The sequence below is a fragment of the Camellia sinensis genome, unplaced genomic scaffold (genome assembly GCF_055761805.1).
Source record: "Camellia sinensis isolate YWXY unplaced genomic scaffold, ASM5576180v1 Unanchor2, whole genome shotgun sequence".
NCBI lineage: Eukaryota > Viridiplantae > Streptophyta > Magnoliopsida > Ericales > Theaceae > Camellia > Camellia sinensis.
The window spans coordinates 11,064,179-11,077,248 of record NW_028129079.1 but is presented as its reverse complement, the minus strand read 5'-3'; positions in this window follow the sequence as shown (position 1 = coordinate 11,077,248).

Below are 13,070 nucleotides of genomic sequence, written 5' to 3'. Positions count from 1 at the left end.
AGTCTTTATTTATCAAAAAATAAAGGTGATGCAGTGTCTCAGTTAAAATACTCCCAAATCATTGGAAGCCTAATGTACCTAATGAATTGTACTCGTCCTGATATAGCTTATGCTATCAGTAAATTGAGTAGGTACACTAGTAACCCTGGAGAAGACCATCGGAAAGCGATCATTCGGGTTCTTAGATATCTAAGATTTACTCGTGATCAGGGTTTGAACTTTACTCGATATCCAGCAGTACTCGAAGGTTATTGTGATGCCAATTGGATATCGGATACTAAAGATTCAAAATCCACTAGTGGATATGTCTTTACTCTAGGAGGCGCTGCTGTTTCTTGGAAGTCCACAAAACAAACTTGCATCGCACGATCCACAATGGAATCCGAGTTCATTGCTTTAGACAAAGCAGGTGAAGAAGCAGAATGGCTTCGTCACTTCTTAGAAGACATTCCAATGTGGCCAAAACCTATGCCAGCTATTTGCATTCATTGTGATAGTCAATCTGCAATAGGCAGGGCACAGAATCACATGTATAACGGTAAGTCACGACATATTCTTCGTCGACATAATACCGTAAGGCAATTGTTGTCAAACGGAATAATCTCAATAGATTATATAAAATCTAAAGAGAATATTGTGGATCCGTTAACAAAATGTTTGACAAAAGAGCTAGTATATAGTTCATCAAAGGGGATGGGATTAAAGCCTATTACATAAGAGTCATCATAATGGTAACCCTACTTATATGACTGGAGATCCCAAGAACTAAGTTCAAAGGGACAACTAAGTTATGTATGGCTCGCCAGAAATCACCAAGGGATTGAAATTCCTACCCATTCCTATGGTGAGAGTGATATCTGCAACATATGTTGTCTGCAGGGGTATAAGGATAAGCTTTGCTTTTAATGATTACTTATATCTTGATTAAGGCATAAAATCAAGACGAGTATAAGGAGATACTCACAATAAGAATCACCTATATGAGTGTTGAACTGGGGCCGGTTCTATGAGAATGAAAAGGCTAAATTCTCTAGAAACACTTATGAAAACCAGGCGCGTTCAAGGCCAAAATGAACACAACAGTGAGAACCACGATGTGTCAGAAGATATTTTGTGTGAAATCTATTGTCTTGGCTTACACAAACAGCTAAACAATTCAAGGCATCGCGTCCATTGGTTAGCCAGTAAGTCCGATAGGTTATCACTAGGGAAGGTTCAAGGCCGAAAACTACCTATCCTGATGCAAGATATTTTTGACTTATACTCTTTCGTAAAAGTTTGCATATTGTTGCATTTCCGTTGTCATCAAATTCCATTCATATGGGGGATTGTTGGAAATGGTAGAAAAATTCTGGGTAAAACCAGAATTTTTTCTCAAGTTTGGTCTATTTTTTAGGTGGGCCCCGAGTGTCGATTTACTCGGGTCAAAGTGGTAACGCGTTCGATGCTGCGTTGTGATTCACGTGTTATATTTGGTTGCTCAAAACCATTACCGAGTGAATGGGAAATTGAAGCCAAAGTGTGCTCCATGGAAATGGAGTTTTGGTAGAAATTCCTTAAGGTTGTAAATTGGCTTGTCCCACATTGATTTGGTGGGAAGTTTTGAAAAGGTTTATAAGGCTTGGGTTAGATACTTGGGGTGTGCCCTAAGGGGTACCCAAGTGTTTTAGAGGGAGAGGTTATGGGCAAAATGGGCTAGACCCATTGGACCCAAAAATCACCACACGCGCGCGCACCGCCGCCGCCGTCCGTCCGGTCGAGCGGGCTGGGCTGGGCCTGGGCGCGGGTGCGTGGTGTGTGGTTGGGTTGGGCTTGTTCGGCCCGATATTAATCTCTTTGGATAAAAAACATTTGAATTTAATTTTATTTTTATTAAAATAAAATCTAGAATTCAAATTAAACTGGTTTGGATTTACTGTTCATCCAAACAGGGCCCTTCCCATTTTCAAACAGAATTAAACTGGTTTGGATTTACTGTTCATCCAAACAGAGCCCTTCCCGTTTTTTATCTGTTTGAATTATTAACCCAACAGATTCAAATCTATTTAAATTTGAAACTAACAGGTTTCATACCTGTTCAATTCAAAACCTAGAGCCACCTTTACATCTATTGTAACGCCCTCAAAATAATAACATAAAAATAGAAGTTCATTCAAGAAACCGCTATACCTTAACGATCTATTAGGAAATTAAATAAAAAAGGAAGTTGAATAGAAAAATAACTTGAATAAAAATGGAAGTTGAATAGTAATAAAAACGGAAGTTGCAGAAAATTAAAATTTGAAATCCATTCAAGAAACCACTATACCTTAAGGATCTATTATGAAATTAAATAAAAAAGGAAGTTGAATAGAAAAATAACTTGAATAAAAATGGAAGCTGATTAAAAATAAAAATGGAAGTTGCAGAAAATTAAAAATGGAAGTTCATTCAAGAAACCACTATACCTTAACGATCTATTTGGAAATTAAATAAAAAAGGAAGTTGAATAGAAAAATAACTTGAATAAAAATGGAAGTTGAATAAAAATAAAAGTGGAAGTTGCACAAAATTAACAGTGGAAGTTCATTAAAGAAACCACTATACCTAAACGATCTATTTGGAAATTAAATAAAAAAGGAACTTTAATAGAAAAGAAAATTGAGTAAAAATGGAAGTTGAATAAAAATAAAAATGAAAGTTGCATAAAATTAAAAATGTAAGTTCAATCCAGAAACCAATATACCTTAACGATCTATTTGGAAATTAAATAAAAATGTAAGCTGATTAGAAAAGAAGCTCGAATAAAAAATGAAGTCGAATAGAAATAAAAATGGACGTTGCAGAAAATTAAAATTGGAAGTTCATTCAAGAAACCACTATACCTTAACGATATATTTGGAAATTAAATAAAAAAGGAAGTTTAATAGAAAAGTAAATTGAATAAAAATGGAGGTCGAATAAAAATAAAAATGGAAGTTCCATAAAATTAAAAATGGAAGTTCATTAAAGAAACCACTATACCTTAACGATCTATTCGGAAATTAAACAAAAAAGGAAGTTTAATAGAAAAGTAAATTGAATAAAAATGGAAGTTGAATAAAAATAAAAATGGAAGTTGCATAAAATTAAAAATGGAAGTTCATTCAAGAAACCACTATACCTTAACGATCTATTTGGAAATTAAACAAAAAAGGAAGTTGAATAGAAAAATAACTTGAATAAAAATGAAAGCTGAATAAAAATAAAAATGAAAGTTCCATAAAATTGAAAATGGAAGTTCATTAAAGAAACAACAATACCTTAACGATATATTTGGAAATTAAATAAAAAAGGAATTTTAATGGAAAAGTAAATTGAATAAAAATGGAAGTTGAATAAAAAGAAAAGGGAAAGTTGCAAAAAATTAAAAATGGAAGTTCAATCCAGAAACCAGTATACCTTAACGATCTATTTGGAAATCAAATAAAAAAGGAATTTTAATAGAAAAGTAAATTGAATAAAAATGGAAGTCGAATAAAATTAAATATGAAAGTTGCAGAAAATTAAAAATGGAAGTTCAATGAAGAAACCACTATACCTTAGCGATCTATTTGGAAATTAAATAAAAAAGGGTGTTTAATAGAAAAGTAAATTGAATAAAAATGGAAGTGGAATACAAATAAAAATAGAAGTTGTGAAAAATTAAAAATGGAAGTTCAGTCCAGAAACCACTATACATTAATGATATATTTGGAAATTAAATAAAAAAGGAAGTTGAGAAGAAAAGAAACCTGAACAGAAAAGGAAGTTACCTAAAAATAAAAATTGAAGTTGGAGAAAATTAAAAATGGAAGTTCATTCAAGAAACCACTATACCTTAACAATCTATTTGGAAATTAAATAAAAAAGGAAGTTGAGTAGAAAAGAAACCTGAACAAAAAAGGAAGTTAACCAAAAACAAAAATTGAAGTTGGAGAAAATTAAAAATGGAAGTTCATTCAAGAAACCACTATACCTTAACGATCTATTTGGAAATTAAATAAAAAAGGAAGTTGAATAGAAAAATAACTTGAATAAAAATGGAAGTCGAATAAAAATAAAAATGGAAGTTGAAGAAAATTAAAAATGGAAGTTCATTCGAAGACCAATATACCTTAACGATCTATTTGAAAATTAAACAGAAAAGGAGGTTTAATAGAAAAGGAAATTGAATAAAAATGGAAGTTGAATAAAAATAAAAATGAAATTTGCATAAAATTAAAAATGGAAGTTCAATCCAGAAACCATTATACCTTAATGATCTATTTGGAAATTAAATAAAAAAGGAAGTTGAGTAGAAAAGAAACTTGATTGAAAAAGGAAGTTAAACAAAAATAAAAATGGAAGTTGTAGAAAATTGGAAATTGAAGTTCATTCAAGAAACCACTATACCATAACGATCTTTTTGGAAATTAAATAAAAAAGGAAGTAGAATATAAAAGTAAATTGAATAAAAATGGAAGTCGAATAAAAATAAAAATGGAAGTTGCAGAAAATTAAAAATGGAAGTTCATTCGAAAACCAATATACCTTAACAATCAATTTGGAAATTAAACAGAAAAGGAGGTTTAATAGAAAAGTAAATTGAATAAAAATTGAAGTTGAATAAAAATAAAAATGAATGTTGCATAAAATTAAAAATGGAAGTTCAATCCAAAAACCACTATACCTTAACGACCAATTTGGAAATTAAATAAAAAAAGAAGTTGAATAGAATAGAAGCTTGAAAAAAAAAAGAAGTTGCAGAAAATTAAAATTGGAAGTTCCATAAAATTAAAAGTGGAAGTTCATTAAATAAACCACTATACCTTAACAATCTATTTGGAAATTAAATAAAAAAGGAAGTTTAATAGAAAAGTAAATTGAATAAAAATGGAAGTTGAATAAAAAGAAAAGTGAAAGTTGCATAAAATTAAAAATGGAAGTTCAATCCAGAAATCAATATACCTTAACGATCTATTTGAAAATTAAATTAAAAAGGAAGTTGAATAGAAAAGTATATTGAATAAAAATGGGAGTCGAAAAAAAATAAAAATGGAAGTTGCAGAAAATTAAAAATGGAAGTTCATTCAAGAAACCACTATACCTTAACGACCTATTTGGAAATTAAATAAAAAAGGAAGTTTAATACAAAAGTAAATTGAATAAAAATGGAAGTTGAATAAAAATAAAAATGAAAGTTGCATAAAATTAAAAATGGAAGTTCAATCCAGAAACCACTATACGTTAACGATCTATTTGGAAATTAAATAAAAAAGAAAGTTGAGTAGAAAAGAAACTTGATTGAAAAAGGAAGGTAAATAAAAATAAAAATGGAAGTTCATTCAAAAAACCACTATACCTTAACGATCTATTTGGAAATTAAATAAAAATGGAAGTCGAATAGAAAAATAACTTGAATAAAAAAGGATGTCGAATAAAAATAAAAATGGAAGTTGCAGAAAGTCGCACAAAATTAAATGGAAGTTCAATCCAGAAACCACTATACCCTAACGATCTATTTGGAAATTAAATTAAAAAGGAAGTTGAGTAGAAAAGAAACTTGAATGAAAAAGGAAGTTAAATAAAAATAAAAATGGAAGCTGCGGAAAATTACAAATGGAAGTTCATTCAAAAAACCACTATACCTTAACGATCTATTTGGACATTAAATAAAAAAGGAAGTTAAATAGAAAAATGACTTGAATAAAAATGGAAGTCGAATAAAAATAAAAATGGAAGTTGCATAAAATTGAAAATGGAAGTTCATTCAAGAAACCACTATACCTAAACTATCTATTTGGAAATTAAATAAAAAAGGAAGTTTAAAAGAAAAGTAAATTGAATAAAAATGGAAGTTGAATAAAAATAAAAATGGAAGTTGCAGAAAATTAAAAATAGAAGTCCAATCCAGAAAACAGTATACATTAACGATCTATTTGGAAATTAAATAAAAAAAGGAAGTTAAATAAAAATAAAAATGGAAGTTGCAGAAAATTAAAAACGAAAGTTCATTCAAGAAACCACTATATCTTAACGATCTATTTGGAAATTAAATAAAAAAGGAAGTTGAATAGAAAAACGACTTGAATAAAAATGGAAGTCGAATAAAAACAAAAATGGAAGTTGCATAAAATTCAAATTAGAAGTTCATTCAAGATACCACTATACCTTCATGATCTACTTGGAAATTAAATAAAAAAGGAAGTTTAATAGAAAAGTAAATTGAATAAAAATGGAAGTTGAATAAAAATAAAAATGGAAGTTGCAGAAAATTAAAAATGGAAATTCATTCAAGAAACCACTATACCTTAACGATCTATTAGGAAATTAAATAAAAAAAGAAGTTGAATAGAAAAATAACTTGAATAAAAATAAAAATGGAAGTTCATTAAGGAAACCACTATACCTTAACGATCTATTTGGAAATTAAATAAAAAAGGTACTTTAATAGAAAAGAAAATTGAATAAAAATGGAAGTTGAATAAAAATAAAAATGAAAGTTGTATAAAATTAAAAATGTTAGTTCAATCCAAAAACCATTATACCTTAACGATCTATTTGGAAATTAAATAAAAAAGGAAGTTGAATAGAAATAAAAATGGAAGTTGCAGAAAATTAAAATTGGAAGTTCATTCAAGAAACAACTATACCTTAACGATCTATTTGGAAATTAAATAAAAAAGGAAGTTGAGTAGAAAAGAAACTAGAATAAAAAAGGAAGTTAAATAAAAATAAAAATGGAAGTTCATTCAAAAAACAACTATACCTTAACAATCTATTTGGAAATTAAATAAAAAAGGAAGTTGAATAGAAAAATAACTTGAATAAAAATGGAAGCTGAATAAAAATAAAAATGGAAGTTCCATAAAATTAAAAATGGAAGTTCATTAAAGAAATAACTATACCTTAACGATCTATTTGGAAATTAAATAAAAAAGGAAGTTCAATAGAAAAGTAAATTGAATAAAAATGGCAGTTGAATAAAAAGAAAAGTGAAAGTTGCATAAAATTAAAAATGAAAGTTCAATCCAGAAACCAGTATACCTTAACGATCTATTTGGAAATTAAATAAAAAAGGAAGTTGAATAGAAAAGAAACTTGAATAAAAAAAGAAGTTGAATACAAAAAAAAAATGGAAGTTGCAGAAAATTAAAACTGGAAGTTCATTGAAGAAACCACTATACCTTAACGATCTATTTGGAAATTAAATAAAAAATAAAGTTTAATAGAAAAATAACTTGAATAAAAATGGAAGTTGAATAAAAATAAAACTTAAAGTTGGAGAAAATTAAAAATGGAAGTTCATTCAAAAAACCACTATACCTTAACGACCTATTTTGAAATTAAATAAAAAAGGATGTTTAATAGAAAAGTAAATTGAATAAAAATGGAAGTTGAATAAAAATGAAAGTTGCATAAAATTAAAAATGGAAGTTCAATCCAGAAAACACTATACCTTAACGATCTATTTGGAAATTAAATAAAAAAGGAAGTTGAGTAGAAAAGAAACTTGAATGAAAAAGGAAGTTAAATAAAATTAAAAATGGAAGTTGGGGAAAATTAAAAATGGAAGTTCATTCAAGAAACCACTATACCTTAACGATCTATTCGAAAATTAAATAAAAAAGGAAGTTGAATAGAAATATAACTTGAATAAAAATGGAAGTCGAATAAAAATGAAAATGGAAGTTGCATAAAATTAAAAATGGAAGTTCATTCAAGAAACCACTATACCTAAACTATCTATTTGGGAATTAAATAAAAAAGGAAGTTTAATAGAAAAATAAATTGAATAAAAATGGAAGTTGAATAAAAATAAAAATGGAAGATGCAGAAAATTAAAAATGGAAGTTTAATCCTGAAACCAGTATAGCCTAACGATCTATTTGGAAATTAAATAAAAAAGGAAGTTGAGCGGAAAAGAAACTTGATTGAAAAAGGTAGTTCAATAAAAATAAAAATGGAAGTTGCAGAAAATTGAAAATGGAAGTTCATTCAAGAAACCACTATACCGTAACGATCTATTTGGAAATTAAATAAAAAAGGAAATTGAATATGAAAATGACTTGAATAATAATGGAAGTCGAATAAAAATAAAAATGGAAGTTCATTAAAGATACCACTATACCTTAATGATCTATTTGAAATTAAATAAAAAAGGAAGTTGAATAGAAAAAAAGAAGCTTGAATAAAAAATGAAGTTGAATAGAAATAAAAATGGAAGTTGCAGAAAATTAAAATTGGAAGTTCATTGAAGAAACCACTATGCCTTAATGATATATTTGGAAATTAAATAAAAAAGGAAGTTTAATAGAAAAGTAAATTGAATAAAAATGGAAGTTGAATAAAAAAAAATGGAAGTTCCAGAAACCACTATACCTGGACGATCGATTTGGAAATTGAATAAAAAAGGAAGTTGACAGAAAATAAACATGAATAAAAAAGGAAGTTAAATAAAAATAAAAATAGAAGTTGGAGAAATTAAAAACGGAAGTTCATTCAAGAAACCACTATACCTTAACCATCTATTTGGAAATTAAATAAAAAAGGAAGTTGAATAGAAAAATAATTGAATAAAAATGGAACCTGAATGGAAATAAAAATGGAAATTCCATAAAATTAAAAATGGAAGTTCATTAAAGAAACCATTATACCTTAACGATCTATTTGGAAATTAAATAACAAATGAAGTTTAACAGAAAAGTAAATAGAATAAAAATGGAAGTTGAATAAAAATAAAAATGGAAGTCGCATAAAAATAAAAATGGAAGTTCATTCAAGAAACCACTATACCTTAACGATCTATTTGGAAATTAAACAAAAAAGGAAGTTGAATAGAAAAATAACTTGAATAAAAATGGAAGCTGAATAAAAATAAAAATGGAAGTTCCATAAAATTGAAAATGAAGTTCATTAAAGAAACTACTATACCTTAACGATCTATTTGGAAATTAAATAAAAAAGGAATTTTAATAGAAAAGTAAATTGAATAAAAATGGAAGTTGAATAAAAAGAAAAGTGAAAGTTGCATAAAATTAAAAATCGAAGTTCGATCCAGAGACCAGTATACCTTAACGATCTATTTGGAAATTAAATAAACAAGGAATTTTAATAGAAAAGTAAATTGAATAAAAATGGAAGTCGAATAAAATTAAAAATGGAAGTTACAGAAAATTAAAAATGGAAGTTCATTGAAGAAACCACTATACCATAGCGATCTATTTGGAAATTAAATAAAAAAGGATGTTTAATAGAAAAGGAAATTGAATAAAAATGGAAGTTGAATAGAAATAAAAATAGAAGTTGCGGAAAATTACAAATGGAAGTTCAGTCCAGAAACCACTATACCTTAACGATCTATTTGGAAATTAAATAAAAAAGGAAGTTGAGTAGAAAAGAAACCTGAACAAAAAAGAAAGTTAACTAAAAATAAAAATTGAAGTTGGAGAAAATTAAAAATGGAAGTTCTTTCAAAAAACCACTATACCTTAACGATCTATTTGGAAATTAAATAACAAAGGAATTTGAGTAGAAAAGAAAACCTGAACAAAAAAGGAAGTTAACTAAAAAAAAAAATTGAAGCTGGAGAAAATTAAAAATGGAAGTTCATTCAAGAAACAACTATACCTTAACAATCTATTTGGAAATTAAATAAAAAAGGAAGTTGAATAGAAAAGTAAATTGAATAAAAACGGAAGTAGAATAAAAATAAAAATGGAAGTTGCAGAAAATTGAAAATGGAAGTTCATTCGAAAACCAATATACCTTAACGATCAATTTGGAAATTAAACAGAAAAGGAGGTTTAATAGAAAAGTAAATTGAATAAAAATGGAACTTGAATAGAAATAAAAATGAAAGTTGCATAAAATTAAAAATGGAAGTTCAAGCCAGAAACCACTATACCTTAACGATCTATTTGAAAATTAAATAAAAAAGGAGGTTGAATATAATAGAAGCTTGAAAAAAAAAGAAGTTGTAGAAAATTAAAATTGGAAGTTCCATAAAATTAAAAATGGAAGTTCATTAAATAAACCAGTATACCTTAACGATCTATTTGGAAATTAAATAAAAAAGGAAGTTTAACAGAAAAGTAAATTGAATAAAAATGGAAGTTGAAAAAAAGAAAAGTGAAAGATGCATAAAATTAAAAATGAAAGTTCAATCCAGAAACCAGTATACCTCATCGATCTATTTGGAAATTAAATTAAAAAGGAAGTTGAACAGAAAAGTAAATTGAAAAAAAATGGAGGTCGAATAAAAATAAAATTGGAAGTTGCAGAAAATTAAAAATGGAAGTTCACTCAAGAAACCACTATACCATAACGACCTATTTGGAAATTAAATAAAAAAAGAAGTTTAATAGAAAAGTAAATTGAATAAAAATGGAAGTTGAATAAAAATAAAAATGAAAGTTGCATAAAATTAAAAATGGAAGTTCATTCCAGAAACCACTATACCTTAACGATCTATTTGGAAATTAAATAAAAAAGGAAGTTCAATAGAAAAGAAGCTTGAAAAAAAAAAAGAAGTTGCAACAAATTAAAATTGGAAGTTCCATAAAATTAAAAATGGAAGTTCATTAAATAAACCATTATACGTTAACGATCTATTTGGAAATTAAATAAAAAAGGAAGTTTAATAGGAAAGTAAATTGAATAAAAATGGAAGCTGAATAAAAAGAAAAGTGAAAGTTGCATAAAATAAAAAATGGAAGTTCAATCCGGAAACTAGTATAACTTAACGATCTATTTGGAAATTAAATTAAAAAGGAAGTTGAATAGAAAAGAAAATTTAATAAAAATGGAAGTCGAATAAAAATAAAAATGGAAGTTCATTCAAGAAACCACTATACCTTAACGACATATTTGGAAATTAAATAAAAAAGAAAGTTTAATAGAAAAGTAAATTGAATAAAAATGGAAGTTGAATAAAAATAAAAATGAAAGTTGCATAAAATTAAAAATGGAAGTTCAATCCAGAAACAACTATACCTTAACGATCTATTTGGAAATTAAAAAAAAAAAGGAAGTTGAGTAGAAAAGAAACTTGAATGAAAAAGGAAGTTAAATAAAAATAAGAATGGAAGTTGCAGAAAATTAAAAATTGAAGTTCAATCAAGAAACCACTATACCTTAACGATCTATTTGGAAATTAAATAAAAATGGAAGTCGAATAAAAATCAAAATGGAAGTTGCAGAAAATTAAAAAAGGAAGTTCATTCAAGAAACCACTATACCTTAACGATCTATTTGGAAATTAAATAAAAAAGGAAATTTAATAGAAAAGTAAATTGAATAAAAATGGAAATTGAATAAAAATAAAAATGAAAGTTGCACAAAATTAAAAATGGAAGCTCAATCCAGAAAGCACTATACCTTAATGATCTATTTGGAAATTAAATAAAAAAGGAAGTTGAGTAGAAAAGAAACTTGAATGAAAAAGGAAGTTAAATAAAAATAAAAATGGAAGCTGCGGAAAATTAAAAATGGAAGTTCATTCAGGAAACCACTATACCTTAACGATCTATTTGGACATTAAATAAAAAAGGAAGTTGAATAGAAAAACGACTTGAATAAAAATAGAAGTCGAATAAAAATAAAAATGGAAGTTGCATAAAATTCAAATTAGAAGTTCATTCAAGATACCACTATACCTTAATGATCTATTTGGAAATTAAATAAAAAAGGAAGTTTAATAGAAAAGTAAATTCAATAAAAATGGAAGTTGCAGAAAATTAAAAATGGAAGTTCATTCAAGAAACCACTATACCTTAACGATCAATTAGGAAATTAAATAAAAAAAGAAGTTGAATAGAAAAATAACTTATATAAAAATAAAAATGGAAGTTCAATAAAAATAAAAATGAAAGTTGTATAAAATTAAAAATGTTAGTTCAATCCAAAAACCATTATACCTTAAGGATCTATCTGGAAATTAAATAAAAAAAGAAGTTGAATAGAAATAAAAATGGAAGTTGCAGAAAATTAAAATTGGAAGTTCATTCAAGAAACCACTATACCTTAACGATCTATTTGGAAATTAAATAAAAAAGGAAGTTTAATAGAAAAGTAAATTAAATAAAAATGGAAATTGAATAAAAATAAAAATGGAAGTTCAATACAGAAACCACTATACCTTGACGATCTATTAGGAAATTAAATAAAAAAGGAAGTTGAGTAGAAAAGAAACTTGAATAAAAAAGGAAGTTAAATAAAAATAAAAATGGAAGTTGTAGAAAATTAAAAACGGAAGTTAATTCAAGAAACGACTATACCTTAACCATCTATTTGGAAATTAAATAAAAAAGGAAGTTGAATAGAAAAATAACTAGAACAAAAATGGAAGCTGAATAAAAATAAAAATGGAAGTTCCATAATATTAAAAATGGAAGTTCATTTAAGAAACCATTATACCTTAACGATCTATTTGGAAATTGAATAAAAAACGAAGTTTAATAGAAAAGTAAATTGAATAAAAATGGAAGTTGAATAAAAAGAAAAGTGAAAGTTGCATAAAATTAAAAATGGAAGTTCAATCCAGAAACTAGTATACCTTAACAATCTATTTGGAAATTAAATAAAAAAGGAAGTTGAATAGAAAAGAAACTTCAATAAAAAAAAAGTTGAATAGAAATAAAAATGGAAGTCGCAGAAAATTAAAATTGGAAGTTCATTCAAGAAACCACTATACCTTAACGATCTATTTGGAAATTAAATAAAAAAGGAAGTTGAATAGAAAAATGACTTGAATAAAAATGGAAGTCGAATAAAAATAAAATTGGAAGTTGCATAAAATTAAAATTGGAAGTTCATTCAAGAAACCATTATACCTTAACGATCTATTTGGAAATTAAATAAAAAGGGAACTTTAATTGAAAAGAAAATTAAATAAAATTGGAAGTTAAATAAAAATAAAAATGGAAGTTGCAGAAAATTAAAATTGGAAGTTCACTCAAGAAACCACTATACCTTAACGATTTATTTGGAAATTAAATAAAAAAGGAATTTGAATAGAAAAATGACTTGAATAAAAATGGAAGCCGCATAAAAATAAAAATGGAAGTTGCATAAAATTAAAAATGGAAGTT